Genomic DNA, 25,585 nt, shown 5'->3' on the forward strand with positions numbered 1-25,585 from the left:
TGTTTATGCCTTTTGAAATTAATAAGCCAGTGTGTATTTAGTGAATATGCCTGCTCATGATTAGTTTATTCTCCAACTTAGATTAAAAAAGGTCCCCAAACAGACATACCTGTAAAAAAGGACTGTGAATACTTGCCTCTTGCTGCTTGTGCTGCCAGAATAATGGTCTGTTCAGTAGAAAATTTCCCTTTGGGAAACTGACAAGTCTGTATGTGTCTTCCACAGCGCTCAGTGGTTCCTCCTGCTGTTGTCTGCTTTAGCCCTTAAGGACATGCCTAATGTAAACACAAAGCAAGTATTTTTAGGCCTCATTCACATTGGCACTGAGGACTGTAGTCTGCTAATGGGCCTCATGTTTACCATTGGAAAGCATACCCTCTCTGGGACCTCTCAATGAACTGAGAATTACCATATGACTTCATAAAGATCAACAGTACAGTATTTCCATCTAGACTGGATTTGCAGTGGGATTCATGGTTCATATGATTCCCTAGGGCCTCAGATTCTACTGATAAATGGGCCCTTGATTCATGAAACGTGTTGAAAATTGACTATCTTTTGCATATTAACACTGTCTATTAAGATAAAATAGATAAACGTTTCTGTCTATCTGGATTGTTACTTACAATATGTATGCATATCATGGGTTTGGGTTGGAGGTAATATGGAATACTGTATATGAACAAGTATACTTGTTCTGGGTTTAAGTAATTCACTAATACAATTGTATATGTTTTACAGGAATAATTTGACTAGATATTGATTTAAAACCTGTAAAGTCCCATATAGTTTATTTATTTATTTTTCTATGGCCTTTCTTTTTTTCTTTAATCACTTGCCCTCCAGAAGATTTACCCTCTTGAGGGCCAAACCATTTTTTTGCTGTTCACCACTGCGCTATTTTAACTGACAAGTGCGCGGTCATGCAACAACCCAAATGTAATTTATATACTTTTTTCACTAAGATAGAGCTTTCTTTTGGTGGTATTTGATTACAACTGGGTATTTTATTTTTGTTATTATATAAACAAAAAAAGACAGCACATTTAAAAAAAAAAACAATATTTTTTTACACTTGCTATAAAACATATCCAATAAAAATTAAAAAAAATTTAATTTCTTCTTAAATTTAGGCCGAAATGTATTCTTCTATACGTCTTTTGTAGAAAAAATCCTAATGAGTCTAAATTATTTGATTTACTTGAAAGTTATAGTGTCTACAAACTAGGGTATATCTACTGGAATTTTTATTCATTTATTTATTTTTATACTAGTAATGGAAGTGACCAGCGACTTATAGTGGGACTGTGTTAGTACGGCGGATGATCTGATACTAACTGATACTTTGTGGGAACTGAATAACTGCCACTGACATCACTAGTGACACTAATACAGCGATCAGTGCTAATAATATGTACCTACACTGTACTAATGACACTGGGTAGAAAGGGGTTAATATCTGGGGCATCAAATGGTTAACTGTGTGCCTAGGAAGTGTTAATGTATGTACTGTGTGCTGATTTTACTAAGCAATCTTGTCTTTTTCCCTGTCACTATACAGATTGCCTGTCACTATACAGAGCTCTGTGATGTTTTCCATCACAAGCTCTGTCCGTGAATCACTTAGCAAATCAGCAGATCCTGGTGGTCACTCATTGGCAAAGACCTGCTGATTGGCTTTTGCTGTAACGAATCACAGCACAGCCGGGTCGACGGGTGCACGCGCCCTACCCAGTAGCGCTGATCACATACTAGGTACGTGATCCAGCGCAGGAGAGCTGTTGCCATATATGTAAGTTATATGGTCGACAAGCTGTCAATAAGGCTTATTATCCTTGTGGGTTAGCTTAGTGGATTGAGCTTTGAGTGTTCAGATTCGGCAAATCTTTGCTGATCCCACACACAAAAAAAAAAACTAAGCTAAATGAAAAATCTCCCAAATAGTTACCATATAACAATAATGAAAAAACACAAATATAAAGAAACACTAAATTAAATAAAATAAACTACTATGTCTTCATCCCCAACAAAAACCATTCCTTTTAAACACTGCTATTCTTTTTTATCTTGTTACACATTACTGTCCCCAATGCATCCATCTATCCACTGAGAGGTGCCCTCTCTCCGATTCAAAAATCCTAAAGAGACTCCAATGTAGACACAGCATACTGGATGAGCTTTTGCCTCCAAACTGGCTTGAGGAAGTCATAGAACCAATAGAATTGCTGAAGTTCTTAGACAAAGGAAAACGAAATTGGCTAATTCATCCCACTGCCCCATTCAACCCTCACTAGGGGCAACAAATGAAAGATAAGCTATATTTTTTTTGCAGCTGCATGCTTGCACAGTCAGAAAGGGTTAATCTCCCTTTTATTGGCTACGGATATGCACTGATCTCTTATTTTGTTGGTTTTATTACTTATTTTATCATCCCACTTTCTTTCTAGACAGAATAATCAATCACTCCCATAGTGGTAATATAGGAAATTTAATGGGATATAGATATGCTGGGCTCTCAGCCTAGGTGTCTGTTTCTACTCGCATTTAAATATTCCTCATATTATTTAATAAAAATTGATGATTGCTCAGACTTGTCCGGATTTGGATGAGAACAGCGACAATCCAGGGAAGAAAATTCACAGCACATTAGGATACAAGGTCTTATTTACTTCCAACTAGACTGGTTTTATAGGGGTAATGCCTGTTTATAAGATTAGTCTATTTCACTTTTATTTTCTTCTTGTACTGCTCTGGTATGCAGTGATTAATAATTAATAGCAAACACCGTCTTATATTGGATCGGCAGCTAAATAAAGGACAAGCCGCCAAAACCCAAAAGTGGATGTTTTCTGCAGTAGTGACAGACATCCTCAAAAAAGTCTGACTGACTATCGCAACCAATACATAGCCAAATGTGCTGCATTCCCCTAGTAGATTCTCCATAATGTTTAATAAGCTTGTAATTGGCAGATCCAGCTATGAGAAAGTGACACTCCTTGTAGGAAAATGTGGGAAGGAACATACTTTTTTTCGCATGCACACCCAGAAACTGAAAGTGACGCAAGGGTACATCGCTTTGCCCAGAGCCGCTGCTTGCATAGCGATCACCAAGTTCCATTCACCAAGATCTTCATTCCATTGTGTTCGATGGAAAAAGTGGAGGCGGAGGCGTGCTGCTTCCCCTTGTGTTAGGAGAGGCAGAGCGACATACTGATACATCGCTTTGCCTGTAGCTGCCGCCTGTCCGCAGTACATTGCTATCACTACGTTAAAGGAAACGTATGGCCAAAGCATTACATTTCTTCTGGTTCAAAGGAATGCACCTACTGTTGTTCTCCTGTGACTTAAAGTCACCTTAGAGCGGGCTAAAGCCCACTGTCAGCTGACGTCACAGAGTTGCTCCAGCCTCTGGTAGGATCCCGACCATATTGTTGAGATCCACACAGCTGAGAGCCAAAGCCAGCTGTGCCAGACCCCTCTCCAGCCCAGCACTCCAGGTGAGCGCTGGAGGGGTAGAGTGGAGAACAGTGACTGACAGTCACTGCTTTTCCCTCTGAGAAGACCAAGAACTTGTAATCAGCGGTCATGTAATCGCTCATGTGATACTCCAAACTTTGCCTTTACTGGAGCAGATTTTGTTTCTCTTAGTTCTCCAGTAACATCATTTTATTACCTGTTGATTCTGCCAGTAGATTTGTTATCCTTTAACAGGCTGATAAACCTGTCTGTACTTTAGTGATATTGCACAGCAGCACTGTCCCCTTCTGGGGACAATCTGCACTCCAACAGGGAGATCGCCCAGTAATCATTTTTGACTTCTGAGTTCCTGGCCTCCTGGGGCATTTGGGTGTTCCCACCTGAGTGTCCCAGGTCCTCCTGTTATATTCTACATCATAAAAAATAAATAAAACAATCAATGGTAAGAAAAGGATGTCCCTCATAATGGTCACAGCCAGTATGCTAACCTAGAAACTCAGCGCAGAGGTCTCACCTATCACCTTAAAGCAATACTCAACTCCCCCCCTTTTTTTGCTCTTACCTTTATTCCTGAGTTGTCTTCAAAACACATACTCACCGGCAAAGTGAATCCAACACTGTCCCACTGTGATTCCTGGCTCTGTCCTGGTGCCATACAGTGGGTTCTGCGCCATTATCTTGTTCCTCATCAGCTGGCTGCCTCTTCTAGGTGAGAAAAACAAAATAAAATAGCAGCACTAATAAATATTAAATTACTTATAACTACAAATTCTGTTAACAAATATGCAAATAATCCATGAACACTAAAGTGTAAAATTAGAAGTGATCAGCCCATGTATTGTGCAAAGCTACACATAATCATAAATGCTCCCTCAAAATGTAAAGGCTGCACATAAATTATCATTCCAAAACATATAATGCTACATAATAGAAGTCCATATCCAACAGTGTTGTGTGTTCATGTAACAAAAGCCCAAGCACAGCCAAAAAATCTGCACAAACTCCACAGCAAAACAAAGTTCATGCCACGTCTCACATCCATGCAGTTAATGTGACCCTTATGGGATCCCAGTGTCTGCTGCCACTCACCAGATATGTATGACCCCTTATGTAAGTAAGTAGAACAAAGAGCAATCTGCAACACTCCTTAGATCAGGGGTGCTCAACCTTTTGAAGAGCGTGGGCCACATATATGATTAGGTAACCAGACGTGTGCCACAGTGAAATGAAATGGTTCAGAACTTTGAATAAAATAATGAAGACTTCAAACAAAAATCAGGATCATCATTTTCTGTGGAACCAATCTACACTGGATGTTTACCCACTGTTTATTCACAAAAATTACATTTGTTAATTATCCAGATCACCAATGATCTTACTCTCGTGCAAAAAAAGCTCTTTGCAATCATCCTATGAATTGTCAAAAACAAGGACTGTGGACAATCTAAACAAAAAACGACTGACTAGGAAAGAGCATGTCCTAGTAGTGCAATAAACTTCTTTATTAAGCACAGAACAAATACACATAATGCATTTAGATGCTCCTGAAATGACACAAGCTCATCACACAACTGTGAGAATCTACCTTCAGAACCACTGTATGGATGACCCTAGATGTAATCCCCTCGGCTAACATAGATCATACATGGGTTGAATTTCGAACAATTTTTTTTTAGAAAATCGTAAATTTGTAACCTGATGGTGCCACCATTGATTTTGAAAATTCAACCAACCAAGCCTTCAATTTCATCCCATGTTGTTACAGAAAATAATTTTTATGGTCAAGAATTTTCTTTTCTTTCCAGGTCACAGCTCATGCTCATTTCTTTTTCATTTATATTTCTCGCATGATTCTCCCATCATTGATTCAAAATTCATTTGTTTTTAAAAAAATTTCCTACATGCCCGATAACTCAGATTCGATGGTTGCTCAGAAATCGGCCATCTCTGTGACCCAATAATGGTGCAAAATTCGAATTAAAATTCTTAGAAAACATTTTCAAAAGAAAATTATTTCGGAATTCAACCCGTGTATGGCCGGCTTAAAGGCTCCCCGCCCCCGGTCTGTGTATTAGGAAGGAAAGAGAAGAGCAGGAAGCCAGCAGCAATAGTGGCTGTATATGAGGACCGGCAATCATTCATTAGAGCCGAATGCATCAGAAAGAGGCTCTGTGGACTGCCATAGGTTTGAATTCGCAGGCCACATCAGACTGCACCATGGGCTACATTTGGCCAGTGGGCCATGGCTTGAGCATGCAATTGATCTTTCCAAATCTTTTATCCTGTATCCCCTTTGGTTACTCAGGTGTTATCCCCACCATATGAGAAGAATCATACCAAGAACAAAGGAAAGAAAGACAAACTTTATAGCATAAGAGTGTTTTACTAAAAGTTAAAAAACAGAAAAAAACTATGCACTCACTTTTAATTGCTGAATAAACACTGATCACTGAGTAAGATATTGGTGTAGCGATGCTCCAGATTGTACTACAGGTGGAAAACAATTCTCACACGTCTGCTAGGGGCAAAGGATTTAATTTAAACAAACTCCTTTTGGGTGCTAAGTTCCACTTTAAGATTGCAAAAGAAATATAAGAAATTGTGATGCCAAGACTTTATGGAAAATATCCTGTGTCTATGGAATAGGTCACTACAAAAGTCAAAGAGAGGGTTACCAGATCTTCAAAGGCTTTCTTACCAACAGCATTCAAAAGTAGTACAAGTAAAGGGAAAATGAATTCCTCTCTGAGCTTTAAAGCCTCACTCTGGCCAAAATATGAACCCCCTCCCACCCCACTCTAACATATCCTGAAGAACAGCTAACCCAGCAATGTAAATGATTCCTTGCCAGATGTTTCCCTACAGTCTGCCACTTCACACTGATGTCACTCCTTGTCTGGATCCTGAGAAGAAGACCCCCCCTCCATAAAATCCAAAGGAAAGTAAAAAATACTTTGCAATATAGATGAAGAAATATCAAATACATGAATATGTCAGGAGTTTCAACTCTCCAGTATCTGCTAAAAAAATGAAATATCATTATTGGATGGTCTGACCCTATATGTTGCCTACACTTTTGAACCTCTCAAACCAATCTATTTCACAGTGGTTATCAGCTAATCACATTTTATTGCAACCAGCCTCCTGTGCCATCACTTGCACCTCTTATGTTATGTATATGTGTCACAAGATCTGATGGGAGATGTTGGCACATCTCTATGAAGTAATGGCAATTTTGTGATCTAACATTTTGTCACCACATTCCGTTTACTGGTTAATTTAAAATACTGCATGGGATGTGACAGTAAGTGAAATAAAGGACTGTGCTGTATCTGTCTTTCTATCTCCTCTCATCCTCTCTCTTTTTAAAGCCTTCTCATCACAAACACAGAGGACTCTCAGAAATTCAAAAGAGAATTTATGCTAAAAGTTGAGATCAAAGAGAACTTGCAATTCAAGAGCTGTGTAATGTGTGTTTCAGTTTTCAGCATTCTCATCAAGTTCCTAGTTAGATGCAAATGTCTTTTTTCTTTGATTGTATATTTTGATTAATAGCTCCCATTTAAGTATCTGCCACATTTTTCCATTTCCAATGGAATAAAACTCTGTTAACCAGTTGAGCTTCCCCATGACTGCATGTACCCTGAGGTCATAGTGAGCCAATGCCTTGAGCAGTAGGGTAAGATGTGGCATTTTTGAAGAACTAATATTTGTTTTCCTTAATTTCAAAATGCAAAACAAACTCAGGATACACACAGGAAAATCTAGAAGCAAAACTGAAGAGGTGACAGCTGATGAATTAAGGGGCTACAATACTCCATTCAGTTAATGTGCACATATGTTGAGACTATGGACAAAGTATTTACATATTATTAACAATTTAAAGTATTTACATATTATTATTGACTGACTTCTCTAGCTATATGTAATGTGAAGTGATTCATCCTCAAATATTACAACTCAAACTCTAAATCAGGTTTTAGTTGGTTTTTAATAGCCTATAGCACCTGCTGCCTTGAGAAAGTGGTTTAGTCTGCCTTCAAAACACTATGTTGGATGATTACTGTTTTTGAAGTGGTAGTAAACCGCAACTTGAAAAGAAAATTAAAAAATGTCCTGCAAGGTAGTGTCATAATGTGCTAGTATGCATCGACTTACCTTTAATATGATGCCCTCCAGCAGCATGCTGTCACCGCTGCAGAGGCTTCTAACTTCACCCAGTCTTCCTTCCTGGTTCGCAAGCTCTAACCATCTGACTGGCCAAGCCACAATGACATCACTTCCGCATATGTGCATGGGAGTCCCTTGCCATGGCACAGTGCTCTGAAGGAACAGCATGGGTATGCCGTTCCTTCACAGTGCATACGCCGCCTGTCAAAAAGAGCAAATATCTCCTAAATGGTGCACGTTTAGGAGATATTTATTTTACCTACAGGTAAGCTTTATTATAAGCTTACCTGTAGGTAAAAGATACAAAAGTGGGTTTACTTCCATTTTAAGGCTACGTTCACATGGGTGGCCAGGGGGCAGTAAAAACATCTCCATCTGCATTTTTACCATTACCCGAATGCCCACCTACAAGCAGGCATGGCAGGTGCTTAGGTTTGTTTATGCTTTGATGCATGTTAGGAAGGGTGGCAAAAGTCTGCATGTTTAGGGGGCTGGTATGTTTTTGTTAAAAAAACTGAACTTGTCCTATAATACATTTTACAGCACTGGCTTCTTTCTTTGCTTTTTTCCCTCAAGTTTAGATATTACCTTCTCTGTCTTTGGTCCATATTCATAACAGCTTCTTGTTGATAGTGAGCTACAATTTTGCAGGTTGTCACAATAATTATTTAACAAAATTGGTTTACATTCTTGTGATGTCGACATAAAAAAAGTTGACTTCTGAAACAGCCTCTCTGCACTTTTAGAGGAGAAAAGTACTATTTTTGACAAAATAGCTGAACATTTATCATGTATCCTCTTGGTACATCTATGTCACCAACCTTTTACCTTCATTCATCAAAGTCTGTTGCTTAACTGAGCTATCTAGGTTTCAGTTTAAAAATGTATTCTTTCCTACAAAATAAATAAATAAAATAAATTCTATATTTTTAGTATAAGTCAAGTTAAACATTTAAATCATACCTATTTATATAATAATTAGCTACTATATGTAATCTATTGCCTTATTTTTTTACTCACCTGTAATAATTTCAGATTAAAAAGACTTAGCCTACCCTAGAATATTTCCTTACTTATGGGTGCACTATTGATTCTATCACCCATTGGCTTTCGCGCCCTCTCCTAGTCTCCACTGAGAGGATATCTCACAGCTTTGCCCATTAATGCAACAGCTTCAGTTCTGCTGCTGCACTCTTTATCCCTTAAACCAGGGGTCTCCAAACTGGGGCCCGAGTGCCGGATATGGCCCTTTGATACCCTTTATCCGGCCCTTGGGGCACTATTCCTCCCACTGAGACCAACAATGGGGCAGCACTTCTTCCATTGAAACCAATGATGGTGTACTATTCTTCCCACTAATACCAATGATGGGGCACTACTCCCCCTACTGACCATCAACCCTAAGACCATGTTTATTCTCACTGCTGCTGGAGCCAGGGCATTTTCGATCTTCACTGGCCTCATCTGACCCTCGTAAATTCTAAAGGACAGTATACTGGCTCTTTGTTTGAAAAGTTTGGAGACCCCTGCCTTAAACTAAAACCTAAAATTTCCTAAATTTAAACTAAAATTACACATCTGCAAAAGCTACATCAGCATTGGCAGCTACCATAACTATAGTGTATTCACCAAGGTCCACTTTAGATTGTATAAGTGTGTCATGCATGTAAAAGGGTATCCAAGCAACAAATGACACTCTGGGGTCGCACTACTTATAACATACTTATACTACTTATAATCATAGATGTCAGCTAGGAGTGGCTTTATGTGACAGATGGTAGAGAAGGGGCACCCAGGGAGGACTGTTGTGGATCTTTGCAGCCTTTGTATGTATATTTGTATAGTTCACATTTGCATTAGCATCATGGTATCTCAATTTCCTAAAATGTTACAAACTGATCCAATAGAATATCAAACCACTACTGCCAGTCTCTTCTTATCAGGGTTTTCAGGGCACAAACACAGTGAAAGTGTATAAAATTCACCCAGGATAGATATTGTATTCCCATCACTCTGCCTAGTAAGGTGGACTCAGGGACAGGCACAGTCACTGCTCTAAGGGTAAGTGAAGGGGCCACAGAGCACTAATATGAAGCTTAATGAAATGGCACCTATGACCTGTGAAAACCAGACTCTAGAACCAGACAGTGGGTTGAAATCCAGACAGGGGGTAACCCTACATCTAACTAGTTTGAAGTTCTGTAACAACTTTCTTCTTAACAAATTAAACCTATTTCTTCCTGTGTATGTTTCTCTACTATAAACCTGTCCACCACTTTCATTTTTGGCAGCAATTTCTACATAACCCTTCCATGCTTGGCAGCCATTTTCGAAGTCCAAAATCCAGATGTATTCTCTGTGTCTTTTACTTTTAAGTAAAACCTTTTTACTTGAAATACCACCCCATTATTTATCTCTACCCTTCCAAACTATTAAACCTATATTATCATTTTGAACATGCAATTTCTATATTAGCCTGAAACTAAAGAGGGGGCTAAAACTCTGTTTTACTTCCTGTATTTTTCTTTTACACTAAGCATAGAGTTAGCATATCAAACCTGGTGGCAGGGTTCTCTTTAAAGAGGGCCTATAGTGTGAAAGCTGTGCCTAAAAAAGCAGAGGGAAAGGGACTAGTCAATGGTATTACTTGGTTAGCTCTGGTTCACACTGATTGCAGATTTGAAGTAGCATGATTTCAAAGCTGCAGATCAGTGCGATTTGTACCTCCAATTTGACTGTGGCTTGCAACTTCATTTAACAGAAGTCAATGCAAGTCACAATGAAATCGGAAAAAAGTAGTGCAGAAACTATTTTTGAAATCGCGCTACTTCAATCACACTGATTAAGACAATGCCATAGAAATACATTAGTTGCGGCTTTAGGAGCAATTTGCAAATCACATGTTGCACCTGAAGTCTTACCAATGTGAACCAGGTCTTAATCTACAAGTGTATAACCAGCTCTATTCTTTTGGCTGGACATAAACCTTAATTGCCAGTGAAGCCTTAGGTTTTAACTAAACTAGAGTGTTTTGGAGAGGTGGTTTTAATTCAATCAGTGGCTACCTAATGAGAATAATGGATGAATGGTCATCCGTTTTTTTTTTTGCACGCTAGTTGCATATAGAAAATGAAAAGGTTACATTAGTTATGAAAATTATCGTATGACAGAATACAGCTTCTGAACTGATGTAATGCATTGTATTGTAATGTATTCTTTCTTTTCTGAGCATGCATGGTTATAGTCTCTCAATATTTTTTGGACAAATACTGTACTGATCCAAATAAAATTGTTTGCTCTGTTATGGTAAGAGAAAAACGTTCGTGCTTGTCCCTTTGGTTATTGTCACATGAACTGTCGTGATTGGCTGTTGACAATGTACTAATGATCAAATTACCATACAATCCCTCCGAAAGCGATTTCTGTCATTCGATTTTCTGATTGTGCGTTCTAGGCATAAGATTCTGTCCTCTGTGTTCATATAAACATTTGATATCCAACAGCCATTCAAGTTTATGGAGTTTCCTGAGGGCCTTTTACCTTGATCAGTTTTTAATGTGCTTTTGTTAAGCTTCAGGGCCCTTTCACACTGATGCACTTTTGATGCGCTTCTGACTTACAATAGAAGATGCTTTGAAAAACTGCACCAAAGATGCAACGTGCAGGACTATTCAAAGCTCAGCGCACCTGTAGTGTGAAGCAGGGGCGGACTGACAACTCATGGGGCCCCCAGGCAATAGGGGATCATGGGGCCCCTGTGTCCTTGCCCAAACTCCAAAAAGCCTATGAAAAAGGTACCAGGGGCATCTCATGATGCTCCCTACTGACCCCGGGCCCTCGGGCAGTGCCCGAGTTTCCAAATGGTCAGTCCGCCCCTGGTGTGAATAGTTTCATAGGATTTACAGGGATATATTTTCATGCATTTTTCTTCTGCTTTTTAAACCCCAAAAGCACATAAAATACTGATCAGTTTGAAAGGGTCCTTAGGATAGTCAGATTGGCCATTTGGCTGCAGTCTGACAGCCCTTTAACTCTATGAACACTTAAAGTTCACCTTTGGGAACACAGTACATGTTCCACCCGTTTTTAATGTGGACCATGTAACATGTTCCCATAGCTGCAGCTGCGCTCACCGCCCCCGCTCCCTCTGACAGATAGTATGAGGAGACGTTTCCCCGTACTATCAGATTTTAAAACAGCACGGCCATGAGGGACTCATGCAGTCCCACATGGCTGCATCACTCAGTATTCTGTGAATGAGTGCATACAAGTCCCAGCAGCCTTAGCGGCTGTTGGCTTGTAGTTTTCAATGAACTACCACGGCGCTGAGGAGCGCCGTGGTAGTTCATTGAAACTTCCTGTCAGAATATCTGCTTGGCTGTACATCCCATATGGCAGGGAGATATTCTGACAGGTCTTACCTGAAAAAAAATGTGCATTTATTATTTTTGTCCAAAAGGTGAACTTATCCTTTAAGGGTAGCAACCAAACTTAGTTATTTGCATTTCAAGCAAATATGTATTGTTATGTATATGCTCAATCTAATGGATCTAAAGTGTTTTTTGTGCATGGAAAAAATAATAGCACTAATTTATGCTATAGTGGAAAAACTCTAAATAGGCAAAAAAAAAAGTATTTTAGCGAGATCAAACAAAGACTTTCATCTTCGTACATTAGACGGCAGATACAGCCCACAACACTCACTTCCCGTCATCAAAATATTGTTTAAACTGCAGCAGAATGCTTTCACAATGATTACATGTCTGCAATCAGCTGTATATTGAAGTCATTCTAAATAGGCATTGTATGGAGAACAAACATTTCCTTAAATCCTCCGGGATGATTACAGGGGTATTCCTGGGAGATTAAATTATTGTCATTCATGTGAAGCTGAACATATGTGGGTGGATGTTAAAAGAACATTAAAAACACTTCTAAAATGAAGTATTTTATTGATGTGTCAATAAGGCAAATTGTTCTGGAGGTATCTTGATCTATGACTTTCAGGTGTGAAGTATGGAGATTGATTTCTAACTGTATTCCAAATTTCAATGACGTGGGAGTTTTCATCGAATACCTGGAGTGATGTTGTAAAGTGAAACCTTTCAGTGTAGATAATATAAAATCATACATGAATATCACACTAGAAATATACTATTTTTTACATAAAACCCTTGTGTATTTTGTTTTTTGTTTTTTTCATATTTTGTACCTGAGACTTAATTTTCTTACTGTTCTGCTCCCAATAGGACAAAGTATATGTAGTATTCCATCCCATGTTGCTAAGAGTTTTCCTAATCTAGTTATGAAATCTGACCTTTTCAACCACCATGGATGATATGTAGACATGTGCATGCCGGGAATTTTCGTTTAGTTTCAGATGCATTCGTTCATTGAAGAATTCTGTTTCTCCATATTCGTTCTGTTGAACAGATTTGTTTTTGGAATTTGTTTCATATCTTCGGCATTCGTTTTGTACATTAGTTGAACCGGGGTGTATTCAAAATATTTTGCAGTTTTGCCTTAAGATTGCTATGTATTTGATGTATTATTGAATCAGAAGGATTCAATAATTTTGGACGCTAGCCCAACCCCCTAAGAGAAATAGCAGGAGCTGATTGGACAATATTGACTGGTGTCATGTGCATCCAAATTAACAAATGGAGCAAAATTCAGATCCATTCGTTGTCTGAATCATTGAACGAATTTGAAAATTTAATTCATTTTCCTATGCGCACAAACTACTATTGCATTGTGAGACATCATCCACTTTTTTTGGGATTAGTTGACATTCAATACTATGTCCATTCGGAGATTCGAATACATCTGAATGTCCAAAAATGAAATTTTCGTATGAAAAACGAATCATAATGAATTGAAATGCACCTGTCTGATGATCTGACAACAGCAAGGAAGGAGATGGCTGATTCATACCAGCAGCTTGTTTGAGCTCTGAGCACTTTCCACAGTCAAGCAATGCCAAGAGGAATGCAGAAGATGACCCCCCCCCCCTCCTTGCTGTTGCTTGTTTGTGGAAAGTGCTCAGAGCTGAAATAAAACATGTGTTAGGAAACAGCCGTCTCCTTCTAGCTGTTGTTGGATTGGCCATGGTGGTGGGGGGTGTTAGAAAACAGCAACACAGGACAAAGTACTACTATACATGTACTTTGTCCCATAAAAGACAGAAGCTTTAAAAAAATAATAATTATAGATCTTCTATATTTGTGTTATTAAACCCATAAACATTCAGAGTAAATGTAGCAGCATAACTCACAATCTTGCTGGATTGTTTTCCCATTTCTTTCTCAGTCCTTCTATTTAGCAAACTGAACAATAGAAGAACCTGCCCAGTATATTTCCAGTTATAGGGTAGCTATGCTGCCTTTCAGCATCTCCCTGGAGTTCTATTGTTGCCACCCCTACATGTATGCTCCCATTGAGTCTACAGCTGTAAGTAAAGAAGCTATGTGCACTGACAAGAACAGACAGCGCAGATGACTTCCACAGTAAGAAACACCCCTACTCTGCCCACCAGCACTTAAATTGGCAGCTGGTTCCCTTCTACAGGAATTCAGTGAGCAATGAACAGTCAATCAGTTCTAATGCAATGTTATATATAAAGACTATATATAAACTATATGACTTACAAATTGAAGCTTGTTTAATAAAAATTTTTTTTAACAATTACAAAAAAGAAAATACTTTTTCTTACCTTTCTGCTGGTCCTCTGCTGAGGGAAGATGACTATAAGGATGGATGCACTGGCAATGGGATCATTGGACATAAAGGGGTTGAGTTACTAAAACTGGAGAGTGCGAAATCTGGTGCAGCTGTGCATGGTAGCCAATCAGTTTCCAGGTTTCTTTGTCAAAGCTTAACTGAACAAGCTGAAGTTAGTAGCTGATTCCCTACCATGCACAGCTGCACCAGATTTTGCACTCTCCAGTTCTAGTAAATCAATCCCCATAGTTCCCACTGTGCATAGTCCACGTTTCCCAACTGGAAGTTTGGGGAAGTACACAGTGATGGCGATGTTCTACAAAGGTAAAAAAAGTTTGAGGACCAAAATAAAGAAACTATGAATTATTGGTGCCAGTGCAACTAATTTTAAAGAGTGGAGCTAAGTACAAACTATTAGATGAGGGTTTTTATACTATGCAAAACTGCATCTCACGTTTACATGTATATAAGCTGAAAACACAGCTTTACTGGAATCAATTCTAAAGTCCATGTTAAATTCATTATTTATTGATTAATTGATTGATTAATGATCCTTTATTATATTATGTGCATTCCAAAATGTACCAAATACCTGGTTATCCTGCCAATCTCCTGTAGGCTGCCCAGTTCCCTCTTGTTTCCTGTCAATGCTAATCAGATACAGATATGATATCAGACCTGTGGTAGCCTTGGTAGCCATGCACAATGTCATAAGGCAGCAGGGGTGTCAAACTGGCGGCCCTCCAGCTGTTGTGAAACTACAAGTCCCATCATGCCTCTACCTTTGGGAGTCATGCTTGTAACTGTCAATCTTGCAATGCCTCATGGGACTTGTGGTTTGGCAATAGCTGGAAGGCCGCCAGTTTGACACCTGTGTCATAGGGGATAATCAGAATGCCTTACAAAACCATGGCAAGCCTTGAAGTCCTGTAGTCAGCCTGTAATATAGCAGGCTGACATACCACCTACTGCCCTTGTAGCCCCTGATTGGCAGTGGGAGTCAAGTTGTCTATGCTGTGCTTTTTCCAGGCCCATTGTTACTGAGCTGCCTAAGGACAGACTGTCCTGTGTGAACACTGTGGCCTCAATGCTGCTTCCATGAGTGCTTCCTGATGTAGAGGGTGGCATGGTCCTGATTACAATTAACTGACTTCAATTAACCCCTTTCTAGGCAAAACAGGTCAGAACCATGGAGCAAGGAGGGGAAATGTTTTCAAATTGCTTTTTAATAAATGGATTGTAAAGCTGAGAGTTGGTGTGGGATGGCCGCATTTGTGCACAACCGTCTTTAGTCTACTCTGCATGCAGTTATTATCTCCGGGAGCTACTGTGAGCTAAACTGCACGATTGCATAGTGACATATTTGGATGATTCCAGTAGCCTTTTATTCTTTACACACATGGGTTTCAGCAAAATGTGAACAGGCCAGATGGACATGGCATAGTGAGGAAGCATAAAAAAAGGAAAAATGAGGAACACCCTGCAGGTATGGTACAGCTATTAATTGACACACTTCATTCTACTCTGCTGTGAGCAGGAGCCTGGGAAACTGTTATTAGCTGTTCAGATATGATATCAGCCAAATTATATTTTGGAAGAAAGACTAAATATTTCTGTTCTATGGTTGAGCTGGGGAAGGACCTAGATTCCTCTGGATGCTTCAATCTGCTGAGTCCAGCACTGAGAAAGCCAACGCTCACTGACCCAGTTCATGTCAGAAGGTCATGGCAAGTAGCCAGATATGCATTTTAGATCAGTTAACAAGAATGCTGCCTTGGTAAGTCTGAAGCACATAGGAAGCTTAAACTTCAGTTTTCACATCTAGCAAGAGTGTGTGCTAGTAAGACCATTTGACATATATGAGGCTGTCCCTTCTGAGCTTAAACCGTTCTCCAGTCCTGCATGGAAGCACATGTATGATCCACATTCTGGCTTTTATTTATATTACAGCAGTGGCACTTTGTAAGCATATCAAAATATCTCTAGGTGCTAAACTGGCACAGTGACTTAGAAAAAGGGTTCCCAGAAGTCCTTTATGGTGACCTGAAGCTATTCATCTGCTGTGATTCTCATTCTGGTAATGACCCTGACCTATATTCAGGGTTCAATCTGTTTATCTACAGCTTGTTAAAGTGGGACTATGGAGAAAATTAACAATTACAGATATGATGCTTTTTTGTCTGGTGGCTGCATTAGTTTGTTTTCCCAAGCCTTTTCCCTATCATCTGGTGATCCTGCCAGTAAGAAACTGATAGGATGATAATGCTCACTTTACCCTCATTGGCATCAAGACAACAGAAACAAAGTATGACTACAGATCTCGACCCCTCTCCTATTCTCTCTAAAAATGAGCAGTTTGGTTCCTGTAGTCCAAAAAGAACATTTATCCCTCTGTATTAAGACAACAGAAATAAGATGTGGCTACAGAACACTACCCCACTCTTATTCTCTATAACAATGAGCAGGTTGGTTCTGTAGTCCAAAGAGAACAATTACTCATCAATACAACAAAAACAAGATATGCCTACAGAACCCTGCCCCTCTCTTAGTCTCCAGTCCATGAAATAAACTGGTTCTGTAAGCCAAAGAGAACAATTACTCATCTGTATCAAGACAACAGAAACAAGATATGACTTCAGAACCCCACCCCTCCCCTATTCTATATAACAATGAGCGGTCTGGCTCTAAAGTCCAAAAAGAATAATTACCCCTTTGTATCAACAGAAATAAGATATGACTGCAGAACCTCGTCCCTCTCCCATTTTCCATACCATAGAGTGGACTAGTTCTGAAGTCCAAAGAGAACACTTATCCTTATGTATTAAGACAACAGAAATGCGATGTGGCTACAGGACCTTTTTCCTATTCTTCATACCATAGAGCAAACCGATTCTGTGATCCAAAGAGAACAATTACTCATATGTATCAAGACGACAGAAGCAAGATATGATTTCTGAACCACCCTATTCTATATAACAATAAGTGGTCTGGCTCTAAAGTCCAAAAAGAACAATTACCCCTCTGTACTAAGACAACAGAAATAAGATATGACTACAGAACCCCACCCTGCTTGTATTTTTGTATTTATCAACTAGATGTACCAGAATACATTCAATGATACTGTATATTTAACAGACAAAAAAAAAGGAGCAAATAAGAGATGTTCATTGTTATGGCTTACATATAGGCAGTTTTTGTTTGAGTCCACCATTGTATGTAGTTTTATTACCAGTAGATCCTGCCAGCAGGTCCATTACTCCTGACCTCACCCTTAAGAATCCTTAGCTTTCATACTTGTGCTTAGCCTTCAACAATTTCTGAATCTCTGACCTGAAACAAACATATAGATAAGAAATTATGACAGTTTTCTGATATGCTTGTTCTGGGAATGTGACTCAAAGTATTGAAGGTTTTTATGACAGGGACAGCAATGGCAGCCTCATAATTTTCTCATGACAGTGTTTTGCTTTGGGTCATTTAAGGTTCTTTGTGGTAAAAGCAAGGAAGCATAAAAACCTCTGTAATGTATTAATGTTTGCTTTACTAAACAAAAATGCTGCACATACAAACTACTTATAATTTTAGAAAAGCAGTGCACAACATACAGAGTATTACAAAACAGGCATACAATATACACATGCACAATCTGTCCTTCACTGCAACATGGACAATGTATGCAATTACACTAAACAGCTACTTAGCTTGTTTTTTCTTGGTGAAGGAGTCTTCTTCCAGACTGCTTCTTGCTTCTCAGAATCTTCTGGAAATACTAGTGCTTCCTTTTTTCAGCACATGACTGTATTCAGGTCCTTTTCCGCCTTTTTCCTGCCCACATCACTTCTTGTCCTGAGCTTTATGAACCAGTCCAACAAGTTAATTAACATATGACTTCTACTTATATTTATGCTATAAAAAAATACTAAAATAGCCATAGCAACATACAGAGTCTCTTTAACATTAGCATCCCTCAGCAGGGCAAACATAAGGGTCACTGGCTTGGGAAATCCTGCAAGGAAAATCCCTATTACATTGAACACTAGAAGTCTCTTCTGCACCTCTGGGTAGGTCATGCCTTTCATCGGCAGCACAGTTGCTCTGTATACCAATGCATCTATATTTTTCAAAATTAAATATTGGGAGCAGTAAGCTCCAAATGGTGTCATAGCCATGTGCCATGGATAAGGACAAGAAAATGGATAGGAAATACTTGCAGCTGTAGCTGAGTGCTCATTTACTCACCATGCGCAGTTGTAGTAGCAGGTCCCTAGGATGCAATGGCTTTTAATACCAAAGGAATGTATAGGGCAAGAAACCCCCCTCCGATTAATGTCATTGACCTAACATGTTAAAGGCTTTACATGTTAAAGGCTTGCATTAGGTTTTTAGAGTTGGGGGGATTTACAGTTGTGTTCAAAATAATAGCAATGTGTTGAAAAAAGTGAATAAAGCTCAAAATCCTTCTAATAGCTTTTATTTCCATACACACAAATGAATTGGGAACACTACACATTCTATTCCAAATCAAAACATGAAGAAAAATATGTCAAATTTGTGTTGTTCCTCTAAAAAAATTGAACAAAAGTGAATATTAGACTGTTCAAAAAAATAGCAGTGTTTCTATTCTTCTTTACAAACTCAAACATTCACTATATAAACTGAAAAATGTTTGAAGATTTTGCTTTCCTTTGAAGCACTTAATTAATATTACGTTGTATAAGCACTGTTTCTGAGAACTGCTGTACATCTGTGTTGCATGGAGTCAACCAACTTCTGGCACCTGTGAATAGGTATTCCAGCCCAGGATGATTGGACTACATTCCACAGTTCTTCTCTATTTCTTGGTTTTGCCTCAGAAACTGCATCTTTGATGTCACCCCACAAGTTTTCTATTGGATTAAGATCCGGGGATTGGGCTGGCCACTCCATAACGTCAATCTTGTTGGTCTGGAACCAAGATGTTGCATGTTTACTGGTGTGTTTGGGGTCGTTGTCGTGTTGGAACACCCATTTCAAGGGCATTTCCTCTTCAGCATAAAGCAGCATGACCTCTTCAAGTATTCTGATGTATTCAAACTGATCCATGATCCCTGGTATACGATAAATAGGCCCAACACCGTAGTATGAGAAACATCCCCATATCATGATGCTTGCACCACCATGCTTCACTGTCTTCACAGTGTACTGTGGCTTGAATTCAGTGTTTGGGGGTCGTCTGACAAACTGTCTCCGGCCACTAGACCCAAAAAGAACAATCTTACTTTCATCAGTCCACAAAATGTTGCGCCATTTCTCTTTAGGCCAGTCAATGTGCTCTTTGGCAAAATGTAACCTCTTCAGCACATCTTTTTTTCAACAGTGGGACTTTGTGGGGGCTTCTTGCAGGTAGCTTGGCTTCACATAGGTGTCTTCTAATTGCAACAGTACTCACAGGTAACTTTAGACCTTCTTTGATCTTCCTGGAGCTGATTGTTGGCTGATTCCTTGCCATTTTGGCTATTCTTCTATCCATTCGAACGGTAGTTTTTTGCTTTCTTCCACGTCTTTCAGGTTTTGGTTGCCATTTTAAAGCATTTGCGATCATTTTAGCTGAGCAGCCTATCATTTTCTGCACTTCTTTATATGTTTTCCCCTCTCCAATCAACTTTTTAATCAAGGTACGTTGTTCTTCTGAACACTGTCTGGAATGACCCATTTTCCTCAGAATTTCAGAGAGAAATTCAAAGTAACCAGCATGTATAACATTTGCTGCCTTCCTTCTTTAAATAAGGGCAATAATTGCCACCTGTTTTTCAAAGAATGAATGACCTCATTAATAGAACTCCACACTGCTATTATTTTGAACATGCCCCTTTCAATTAGTGATTCAATTACACAGAATCAGCAGCATGCATGTCATGACTGTTGGGTCTGTTGGATTTCTATTACTCTACTACACCTGCTAGTAAATTATTTGCCATGTAGAAATATAATTTCTACCAAAAACAATGATTGATCAGGTTAGTGATGTCTGACTGCTATTATTTTGACAACTGTAGGTGATAACAGTTTCTTTAAAGGATTGAAATAAAAAGCTAAACCAAACGAAAGTGAAATTTAAATGTGCTATCAGGGAAATAAAAGGATTCAATGAACAACATTATCACAATTAAAGATATATTTTATTTATTATGCACGCATCAATAAAAAAAGCCTTGAAGTAAAGGTCATGTAGTCATAAAAGCACATAAAATACATTTCAGAAAATTATGGACTGTATTAACACACGTCTTATACAGAGTGTAAAGTTGATGTGACTTTTTAATTGATGCAAGCACTATGTTAAAAATATATCTTTTAAAAAGATAATGCTGTTCATTGAATCATTATATTTTCCTGGTAGCACATTTACATTTCTCATTTGTTTGGTTTAGCTTTTACTTTGGAGTTTCTATTGGATGGTGCTCCCAGGAAAAAGATATGAATTTAATCCAGAATTGAAGATTCCACTATTTATGTACAGTATCTTATTTAAAGGTCCATCTCCAGGCTTCCAACCAGTCTCTCCCCATCCTCCTAGAGGTTGTTTCATGTATATGCTATGTTTTTATTTTATTAAATGACATTTTCCAGATGTCTTCTGGCCAATCCCAGACACACAGGGTTCCCCTCCATTCTTTTGTAGTGCTGGCCAGTTCTCAGTAATGCAGAAAAACATCATCACATTAATGATTTCACATCACATGCTCTCACCATTATTACACTGTGAATGCAGGGTGCTGTGGAGATGTCCCCTTGGGGAGCAGGTCCATGATGCCATTCACTCACTGTATGTCCATGCTTTTTTGGTGGATAATGCTGGCTGAGAGCTGCAGAAATATACAGCCTCGAAGCTGTGGTGTTAGATTTAAGGCACTGCTGCCTCTTACTGCTACCCTCATGATATTTGAAGTGCGATTTAATTACATTACTTCTGTGCCCCTCACTTTTTCGCTTGCTGGATGCTCTGACATGAGGAAGCAAAGCCTGACTCCTCTAAAAAGATGGTCAACTCCACACAGCGGCACAGTGCAAAACACAGCATGGTAAGTCAGTAATGGGTAAAGATCTGCAGGGAGACCACATTACTGCAACTAGTCCTTTTTCATCTGTCTTTTTTTGGGGACAACTTTCAGAGTTCTATTTCTCTTAAAGGTTCACGTTACAAGATAAGTATTAGATTATATTTTAAGGGCTCAGTTTAGAGAAGTGTTTTATGTTAAGTGTTCAGGTATGGCAGAATATCCCTTAAATTGTGCTTTTATATGCCAAGGGTGTAACTAACATCAGGCATGCGGGGCACATGGCCTGTATTTAGTGCTGGGTGACTTGGGTCTCAATACCGCTCATGACTGGCTGCCTACTATTTTTTCTATTCCGATGCCAACAAGACCTGCAGCACAGAGCTTTGGGAAGTGTAATAAACTTCTCAGCTCTGTGTTGCAGGTCTGACAGGTGGCACACAGAGACAACAGCTAGCAGCTGAGTGTGTTCACCCACACTCCACCTCACCCCTGGTGTACAGTAAGATTGTGCACACTGAGCTTGTGTGTGTGTGTGTGGTTGGAAGGGTGGAAGATTTAAAATGCCTGCTTGCTGCCGGACTGTAGAGGGGGATGTGTGGGCACTGGACACCACCAGAAGATTCAAGATTTCCAACTGCAGCTGCCAAGCCAGCTTCAGATATTGGCTGTTCGTAGGCTGCCTGGCCATGGGGGACATCAAGCTTGGCAACGGAGCCAAGGAGTTCTGGAGGAGAACCTGTCCTCCACATCACCTGCTCTCTCCCTCTCTTTCACCCTCTTAATTTTCTCTTTTTCTCACCACCCCCCCCCCCACCCTTTCTCTCTATCCCCTTTCCCACATTTCTCTCTCTCTTTTCTTTCTCTATCTCTCTACCTCTACATAATCCTGACCAAAGTGTTAATTTTTTCAGTAGCTGCTGTTAAAGATGTTGTTCTTCTTTAAGGCAGGCTCAGACAAAGTAATAGCTTTTTGTGTGCAGAAAAGCTTATGGAAGTTTATTTTTTTAAAAAAATAATGATCCTTTGTACAGAGGTTTACTTACTCCTGAACACTGCTCTCTGTAAGGTACTTACTCCTGAGCTCCATGCTCTTTGTGTCACTTGCTCCTGACCCCTGCACCCTGCTTACTTACTCCTGACCCCTGCATTTTGTGTTACCTTTTTCTGACCCCTGTACTCTCTGCGTGACTTACTCCAGACCCCTGTAGCCTACTTTTGACCCAGAGCAGAGTAGGCTCAAATTGTAATTAAAAAATACCCCTGTAGGCCCTTTGAAGTCTATTGGGAGGAGGCTCTTCATGGTAATACTCCTTTCAGGACATTCCCTCAAACAAAGACTGAGAGAATGAACAGCACCAGGAAATCTTTAACAATCTCCCAGGCCCGGCAAGCACTAGTATTGATATGCTAGGGATATCAGCAGCAATGGTCACAAGGTTCCTCCATTCTGGTCTATGCTCACAATGTCCCTGGATGCTTGGAGCCCTCCTTCCAAGATCAGACGGACAATTCCTCAGTGAATCTTCCAGACTGAATACCTAGGAAAATCCCTTACTTGGCTTCAGAGACTTTAGCAGAACAGACCCCCAGCTCTGCCACAGCTGGGACCTCGATGAACACAGGCTGATTTTTCAGCTGGGCTCAGCAGCCCTAAAGCCTGGGATGGACAAGAACAAGGCTGCCTTAGGCTTGAAACTATTTATGCATTACCCCAGTCACCTTCTGGGCACCCTTCCCCAGCAATTAGCTGAAGCTATATAAGTACTCTGCTGATCTGCCTCCTCCCACCCACTATATTTTTTAATCCTCCATAAAACAGGGGGAAGCAATCAAACTGACAATCGTGCATTGTAACTCAAATTGGGTGATAATGTGATCACTGGACATGGCGCAGGGACACAGCATCATCAGAACAGAGGTCCAAGATGTGGGACTGTTCCCGATTTAGCATCTATGCAGATGTTTTAAAGTATGGGCAATTCTCATGCACCATCACAGCACTGCATGTGTAGAGATACTTATGTAAAAGACTTTCAACTTTCCAAGCACTTCTGGTGAGCAATGACAAAGTACTAGCAACATCACTCTGTGCTTCCTTCCTGGCATAAAAATTATTTTGTCAAGGAGAGGAACAGCCGACATTCACTTCATAACTGAATGTTTGTCTGACCCACTTAGTACACTGGTGTCATCACCATACTATCTCATACTGTGCAGTGGTGGGAGCTGACAGGCGGAACGAGCTGTGTCATCTCCCAATAGTTATCTGTCACTGGAAGAAGCTTCACAATTGTTCTATGAATGGAGAGAGTAAATCTGTTCAGTTCTGTGACAATCTATTTCAGTGTGAAGGTAAAGCAGGTGAAAGAATGACACTTCATGTGGGAATTCTGTGAATCAAAGCTTGCTTTATTCCTTCGACATGACGCAAACAATACAGCGGAGCACACACAAATCCAACCTTCATGTTTATATTTATGTCTGTGAGAATTCATATCCTTTATTGCTCATTCAAAGTCTAGTACTTTGGAAACACTATTAAAGGCCCACTATAGTGAAAAATAATGTACTCTAAGGTAACTGTATGGGAATAAAGTGACACTAAATGATAACCTTATTCTTCAAAAATAATCCAAACACATCTTATTACACTACTTATTAAGCATTATTAAACCCAAAAGCAAACATTTATTATATTTCAGCTTACTGATTTTTAGATGTGATTGCTGCATTAGTTTCTTTTTTTAGGCTCTCTGTATTCTATTTTCATCTGGTGAACCAGCCAGCAAGTCTGCTGTTTTTCCGAAGTACAAACTCTCCAGCAGAATGTATCAGCTTACATGGATGAGACAAACGACTTAACACTGACAAGGATGATTAAAATGATCAGCTTTTATTTATTTATGTAACACCTTTATGCCAAAAGAAAAAAAAAAGTTTGCTGTATCTTGTTATAAAGTATTAGCTGGAGTTTGGCTTCCATTTGTTAGTGTATTTAAATCTACTAATATTTTTAACACTCCCATCCCCCCAGGCTGACAATGCTGCTGTCTGCTGTGCCTTCTATCTCATTCCTCCAGTGCTGTGTCTCACTAATGCGGGAGGTGTGTTACTGGCCAGATCACCAGGTGAAAATAGAGAGGGAAAAAGCAAATAAAAAAAAAGAAAACTGATGCAGCCCACCACATCTATTGATAGGTAAGGTGCAATCAGGGGCGGACTGACAACTCATGGGGCCCCCGGGCAATAAGGGATCATGGGGCCCCATGTCCTTGCCCAAACTCAAAAAAGCATATGAAAAAGGTACAAGGGGCATCTCATGGGGCCCCCTACTGACCCCAGGCCCTCGGGCAGTGCCTGAGTTTCCAAATGGTTAGTCCGCCCCTGGGTGCAATGTATTACATTTTTGGTTTGGAGTTTAAAACCTTAGATTGCAAGCTCCTTGAGGGCAGGGACTGATGTGCATGTACAATATGTATGTAAAGTCCTGCGTAAATTGACAGCACTATATAAGTACCTGTAATAATAATAAAAAATAAATAATACAACTTTAATGATCTTGCAATCTATTTTTCATGAAATGGTTTCTTACTGTCTTTTTTTGCCTCCTTGTAATGTCCTCTGTGAGCTCCAGGACCTTGGAATGAGTAGTACATGTTAGCTGAGGTCAGGTGTACTGCTCTATACACACTACACATAGATGCTGGCAATGGTCTGTCTTACTGCCGCGCCCACAGTCACTCTCTGAAAAAAAATGCAAAAATACTAGATCTACTGGCAGAATCAAGAGTTAACAAAACTGAGTTATGGGGTGGGGGGGCCTTAGAGAAAAAACAGCTGTGCTAATGATAGTGACAGAGTACACTATACAAGCCATTTTTTATTATTATCCATAGTTCCACTTTAAAATAGAAGGTCAGGCACAATTTATATTGATTTATTCCATCCTGATACCAAATGTCTTATTTTTGTGCATATTTCTTTGGAGTTGCATCACTGATGTTCTACCCAGTAAAGTCTCTTTAAGCCCAGTGAGTGGTTCCACTGCCACGGTGACCCAGTAATTCTGCCACATCCATTTGTAATATGGTCATAGCAGATTCTGCAACTGCTGTGGGGCTCAGTGTCTGGCTGCACAGTGTTTTGTATACTGTACAGGTAGAATTACATTTTACACA

The 25,585-nt window shown here is 39.6% G+C and overlaps 1 long non-coding RNA gene across 2 annotated transcripts; it reads right to left on the reverse strand.

The window, feature by feature from the left end:
* LOC149458553 (uncharacterized) lies at positions 1 to 25,147 on the reverse strand. 2 transcript variants are annotated; one of them, XR_016313406.1, is made up of 4 exons: positions 25,000 to 25,147; positions 17,597 to 18,218; positions 4,076 to 4,182; positions 1 to 275 (listed from the first exon to the last, which is right to left on the reverse strand). It is a non-coding gene; the product is annotated as an uncharacterized LOC149458553 (long non-coding RNA). The 2 variants fall into 2 exon arrangements; XR_016313405.1 differs by having other exon boundaries at positions 17,549 to 18,218.
* Positions 25,148 to 25,585: the final 438 nt, after the last annotated feature.

Source organism: Staurois parvus, unplaced genomic scaffold, assembly GCF_062004578.1.
Source record: "Staurois parvus isolate SC_StPar_1 unplaced genomic scaffold, SC_StPar_1.0 ptg000283l, whole genome shotgun sequence".
Lineage (NCBI taxonomy): Eukaryota > Metazoa > Chordata > Amphibia > Anura > Ranidae > Staurois > Staurois parvus.